This window comes from Sturnus vulgaris, chromosome Z, assembly GCF_052056855.1.
Source record: "Sturnus vulgaris isolate bStuVul1 chromosome Z, bStuVul1.hap1, whole genome shotgun sequence".
In the NCBI taxonomy this organism is placed as follows: domain Eukaryota; kingdom Metazoa; phylum Chordata; class Aves; order Passeriformes; family Sturnidae; genus Sturnus; species Sturnus vulgaris.
In genome coordinates, this window is record NC_142283.1 from 4715256 (window position 1) to 4721413 (window position 6158).

Genomic DNA, 6158 nt, shown 5'->3' on the forward strand with positions numbered 1-6158 from the left:
TGCTCAAGGACCTGGTTACACTTGGTGGGTAATGCAGAAAGATGGGGAAACCCATTGTTTACTAAAAGGAGAACTAATTTGAAGTGTGAACTGTGTGTAAGGTTTCATTCTGTATTTATAAATATATATATCTGTAAGAGGGTATTGGTTGGGGTATGATGTAGATGGTAACAGAATAAGGGGTGGATTATGTCCTAGGTAACAGTGTAAAGATGTGCCCAAAAGTATGTATTCTATCAACATCTGTTGAAACCAGGTGGGGTAGTGATCCTTATATCTGTGGAAAATATCCTCTGCTAATGGGCCATCTGTTAAGAACCAGGTGGGGCAGTGTCCTTTATCTTTTCCACAACCCATCCTTCCTCCAGGGAGGGATCTTCTGTTAATGAGCCATTGAGTCCCACTGTATGACTGACAAAATTACATCATCCCATTGTGGGATGCTCCAACCAGGGGGAGGAGCCAAGCCTTTCCTACCTAGATAAAAACGGAGGTTTGGAACACCAAGGCAGCCCCTTGGTGTTCCCAAACACCACTGGTTCCCACTGAAACCCACTGGTTTCCAGAGGACAAGAGCTACCAGAGCTTTCTACAGGATCACTACTTCAACAAGACCACTTCATCTGGACTGCGACCACCATCATAACTAGCAGGGTGTCAGGTTGTATTCTGACTCTGTCACTAGTTTTCTTTTGTACTATTGCATGTATTTTATCTTTTCTCTTTTTTCTTATTCAATTGTATTTCTGACTTGGAGTCTCTTACTGGTTTTGCTTTCAAAGCAGCATAAGACTTATGTCTTGTTTTTTTTTATTCAGCTGCCTAATACTGGAAAGAAAGCAAGATCTTTCTTGTGACATAGAATGGTGGCAGAAAGAAGATTTGAGTGATTGAATTTAGAGCTTCATTTTTCTTACTGGTTATTTTTGCTGGAATTAAGTAGCTAGAAACAGCCAGAATTGCTCTAAGAGAGTGATGTCTTCAAAGAGAGTAAGAAGGAGGAGACAGGCAAGTACAGGTAAGTCAGCCTGGAAAGTTGATGGAGTAACTAATCCTGGACTCTATTCCAAACAAATGGAGAAGTAGCTGGGGAGTAATGGTTAACCTCCCTGATGCCCAGGATAGGACAGCTAAATTGACAGGATATGGTGGAGCAATGGATGATGTCTACCCAGATTTAGCCAAGCCTTTGAGACTGTCTCCTACAACATCCCTAAATACAAACTATCAAAATGCCCAGGGAGGAAGACTGAAAAACGGATGGGTGGTTGGGCCCAAAGGATTGTCATCAGGGGCATAAAGTAGAGCTGGAGGCAAGTCCTTAGTGCTCTGACCCCAGGTGCTGATACTGGGGCAGATAATCTTGAATGTCTTCATTAACAGCCAGGCTGGAGGAGCAGTTTACCTTCAGCAAGTTTGCAGAAAATACATGATCTCTCCATAATTAGGTCACTTACAACCAGGGCTGCAGAATTAGTCACAGTGACTCAAATGGAAGTAGAAAAAGACTGCCCAAAACTCTCAGTTGGAGCACTGCTATTGCTCAAGTGTGCAGCTCACAAAGAAGCCTCTCAGCACTTGCCCAAGTTCCTTAGCTCATCTGCTATTTTAAGTTATTCCAGCAGTTTGCATGGCTGCATCATGAGAAGGTGTGTCATGAAAGCAGTGATGGGGAATGCACCTGGGGCTGGCTGTTCCATGTGCAGCTACAGTGCCAAAGAATAGAGACTTTATTTTCCTTTGCCTGAATCAAAGCCTTCTGGAGATGTGTCAGACCTGGCAGCACATCCTTCCAGCAAGTGGCAAACAATCCCATGTCACAGACCCATGTCAACTATGTAAGTATGGGACTTAGAACAGCAAACAATGCAGCTCTTTGTGTCAGGGACTGCCCTTAAGCATTTTCACACCACCATTCACAACGACAATTCAGTCCTGATGGCAGTGACTCAGATCTACTACAGCCTAAAACATAAAGACAAGATCACTGCAGATGGATTTTACTCAAATGTTGAGATTCAACAGCAACAGCACTGCTATCATAAAAATGCAACCCCAAATTGGAAACAGGAATAATTAGAAGCAAGCAATAAACAGAGATCCTTGATGCACCAACTCCAAGACTCAGAAAGTCCTTTTAATAATAGGTGTCTATACACCTACAAAATTTCATTCTTAATGTTTTAGTTACTGAAATAACTAAATATATCTATATCTATATCTAATATCTATATCTATTATCTATAAATGTACAGACAGAAGTGACCGACTATATCATTAAATACATTTTATCATCACTACAAGAAAAACACCAGCTTCCATTATTGCATGGAATCTTTTCTACCTTCAAGTACCACCATTCGTATTCTCCTATTCAAAACTCTATGCTAGCTATTCATAAACTATTGGGAAAGAAAAGTCCCAAAACAAAATCAAACCCCAGCGCATAGAATTTATTAACCCAAACAACATTTGGAAAGCTACTACTACCTGGCATCAAATATATGTTGGATGTCTCTGTAATAATTCTTTCTAGAACATTATTCAAAATGAGTCATGTTCAGCAACTACTCCAGCAGCAAATAAAACCACCAGTCCATCAGAGACGAATCAAAATATGACTGAACCTCCACGGAAAATGTAGCTGTTTTCTAAGAACTGCAGAGAAAAATGTCTCCAAGTTTTCCTTACTTAAAAGCCTGGGTGTAAATCCAGGCTCCCACTCATGATATCCAGGAATTTACCGCCAGGGTGAATACGTCAAGCGCTGACATACAGGGACACAGGAACACGGGGACACAGGAACACAGACCCAGACTGCTGGATGCACACACATCCCTCGCACCCACACTTGGAACCATCTTCCTGCTGAGCTGAGGACAAGAAGCGACCGGAACAGCCCGGGCACTCCGCTTCCCTGCAAGGCACCCGACAGCCTTGAAGCTCCAAAGGGAGCCCAGGTCGGAGCTCGTACTGTCCGGAGCGAGCCCGGAGGAGCCCCCCCATCCCGCAGCCCTCCCCAGGCCCAGCTCCTGGCGCAGCCGGGGCCGCTCCCCCTGCGCTGTCGCGGCTCCTCCCGCGGGCGGGGCTGAGGCGGCCCCGCTGCGGCCCCGCTGCGCTCCGAGCTCCGAGCTGCGCTCCGGGCCGGGGCTGGGCCGGGCCGGGAACGGACGGACATGCCGGGAGAGGGGAGAGAGGCCTGGGACAGAGGGGAGATCCTGGAAGAGGGAGGAGTGATCGGGAGAGGGGAAGATGCCGGGAGACGAAGAGAAGCACTGGCTACAGGCCGGGAAAGGGGGGAGCCTGGGACAAGGGGTAGCTCGGGACGGGAGAAACCCGAGAGAGGGGGGAGAGCCCGGGAGACGGGGGAGAACCTGGGAACGGGGAGAGATGCCGAGAGAGCTGGGAGCCGGGTAGAGCGGAGAGAGTCCGGGAAAGGCCTGGGAGAGCAGAGGCCAGCGGCGGGAGGCCGGGAGCGGGGGCTGGTGCAGGCCGAGCGGGAACGGGGGAGCCCGGGAGCAGGGAGTCGTGCAGCCGGGCCGGGAATGGGCGCGGGTCAGCGCCTTTGGGAGAGCGCGGCTGCGGGGGCGGCCCCGGAGCCGGAGACACGTGGAAAGCGACTGCTCGGCAGCCCCGGCGGCCGTGAGAGCACAGCCCTGCCCGGGGAGGCAGCGCCCTGGGCACCGCTCGGGTTCCCAACGAGGCGATGGCACCGCTCGGGTTCGCCGCCGTATCCGCGGCAGCTCAGAGCGTCGGGCCCAAGGCTCACCTGCGCCAGGTGCGCCACAGCATCGCCTCTGTCTGGAGAACCCACAAGGAGCAGTGCCGGGCAGGGACTGCAGATCCCCATCGGTGGCAAGGAAAACAGAGCAAGGAATCTTCCACGGGAGAATACATGGGATCGGAGTGAGGAGTCACTGTGGAATGTGTTAGGATGTCCTCACATGGATATTACTGCTCTTGGCTTGGAACGTGGAAAAGAAGTGCAGAGACATAAATTAGAAGCTGGTTGCAATGACCTGTTATCTGCATAAAATGCTACACAACAGCTGGAAAGCTTTCTGGATGACTAATTACCACTTGCCAGGTAATCTGGACTTGATAGGGGCAGCTTAGTTATTGCTCCAAAATGACTCGGGAGCCACGATTAAGAAAATTCTGAAGCAAGGTGCATAGACTCACATTTTAAAGCAGTTACTGCGTGTTTGATCAATGGAATCTGCTTTTATGCCATGATTCTCCTGAAGGTTTGTAATGTGGATTTTTTTTCATGCAGGCATACATGCAAAATGTGGGGATCTAAGGTAAAGTCCTTTTCTAAGGGATATTGGAAGAGACTGGCCTTGGTTAAGCAATATGTCAGCGAGAGACAGTGAAGCCATTATTACTGAGAGGAAGAACAGCCCTGCAATAGAGGTGTGAGCCTTGGCAGATATTCACTAGAACCACCTTAGACAGAAACAGTTAGAAGGTAGAGTGAAGGGATTAATCACTGGTGCAGTATTCTATGGACTTTGGGATCACTACACTATTCCAAATGGTCTCCCTTCAGTCAGAAGAGGCTTCCATCTCCTCCAAAATTGCCTACTCATACTCTTCTACTCCCTTCCAAATCAGTTCACCCTCAATCACAAACCTCGGGCACATTCCCATATTCCCTCTGTCCCAGCAGCTCAGAGCTGCATTGCACAGTGCTTGCTGTGCTGCAGAGAGCACAAAGCAGGCTGGGCTGGTGCCCCTGAATATTTCTGCAAAGCACTCTGCATTTCACACCTTTGCTGTGGCTCCGTGCACAAGTCCAGGATTGCAGGCGCTTCCTCGCAGGGCTGTGTGAGGCACTGTCTCCTGCAGCTGTGACCTGACAAGCTGTCCCTGCCTCCCGCTGGCCTCGGTTCCCCTGGCACAAGTGCCGTGCCTGAAGGACGCTGCCCTGTGCTGGAGCCTGCGGAGCAGCCCGGCTCCCTGCCCCTGTGCCCAGAGTGCTGCACACACTGCTGACCTTGCCCAGGAGTTACAGGGCAGCCGGCCCAAGAGGGGCAATGCTCAGCCAGGGCACCAGCCCTGGGCTGCTCTTTGCCTTTCTCTCCTGCTGGCCACGCTCCAGGGGGCCAATGCCGCCAGTCTGTGCTGTGCCCAGCACGGCTGCGCTTCCCCTGGGGCCCAGCCAGCTGCCAGCTTGGCTCTGAGAGCAGAGGATTCGCCCGGTGCCAGGAGGAGGCACCCAGGGCCGGGCTGCTGCCTCTTGCAGCTCCAAGGGCCTCCTTCCAGCCTGCCTCTGCCCAGGCTCAGGCTGCTCCGGGCTCTGCCAGGGCTCTGCTGGGGCTCCACCCTGGGCAAGGCTGGGCTCACTCTCCCCTCACAGTCACTGACAGCTCTGCACCACATCCTGGAGACCTTTCAGAGCAGCCTCACTGATCTTTCTGCTTTCTCAGTTGAGCCAAACTCTCCTCCAGCCAAAGAGATTGCACTTAGGGATGCAAATCCAAGTGGCAGGAACGCAAATGCTCTTGAGTCACAGCTGAAGGCTGTCACCGTTGAGATTTAAAAGATACGACACTCCGTAGTTCACACAGCAACAGCCAATATTACCGAGTGCAGTTCCTTTTTAGAAGATGTTAAAAACCCTCCGTGGCTGGTCTCCTAATTGGCTGAATTTGGTTACCACCCAGCTCATTGGCCAGTAGCTGCCTGTGTCCATGCTTGCCAGGGATTGCTGGCATTGTTTGAATTTAAATGTCCCAGCTTTCAAATGCCTTCCTCCTAGGGATGTTGACCTCTTTTCCCTAATGGCATAGACTGGTGGAATTCTAATGAGGGTATCTATGACTGTGAAGCCTCCAGGCCAGATTTTAGCCATCATAGAAGGTCTGCATCTGCATAGGATGGCTTGGCTGCCCCCTCCTCTGGTTTTGCCTGCAAATACCATTGCCTTTTCTGCCTCAAATAGAAGTGCCATGGCTGGGCAAAAACAAGCCAGTGGGCCATATTCCAAAGGCAGTGTGATCTGGAGAGGATAAACGAAGAAGAGCCTTCCCTACTCAGAAACCATGCCAAAGAAGCCATAAGTGTGACTTAGCAGCATTAAAAACAACTGGCAATCCAGAAAGAAATGTTGTATTTTCTGAAAGAATCAGAAGGAGGGGAATCTTACAAATGAG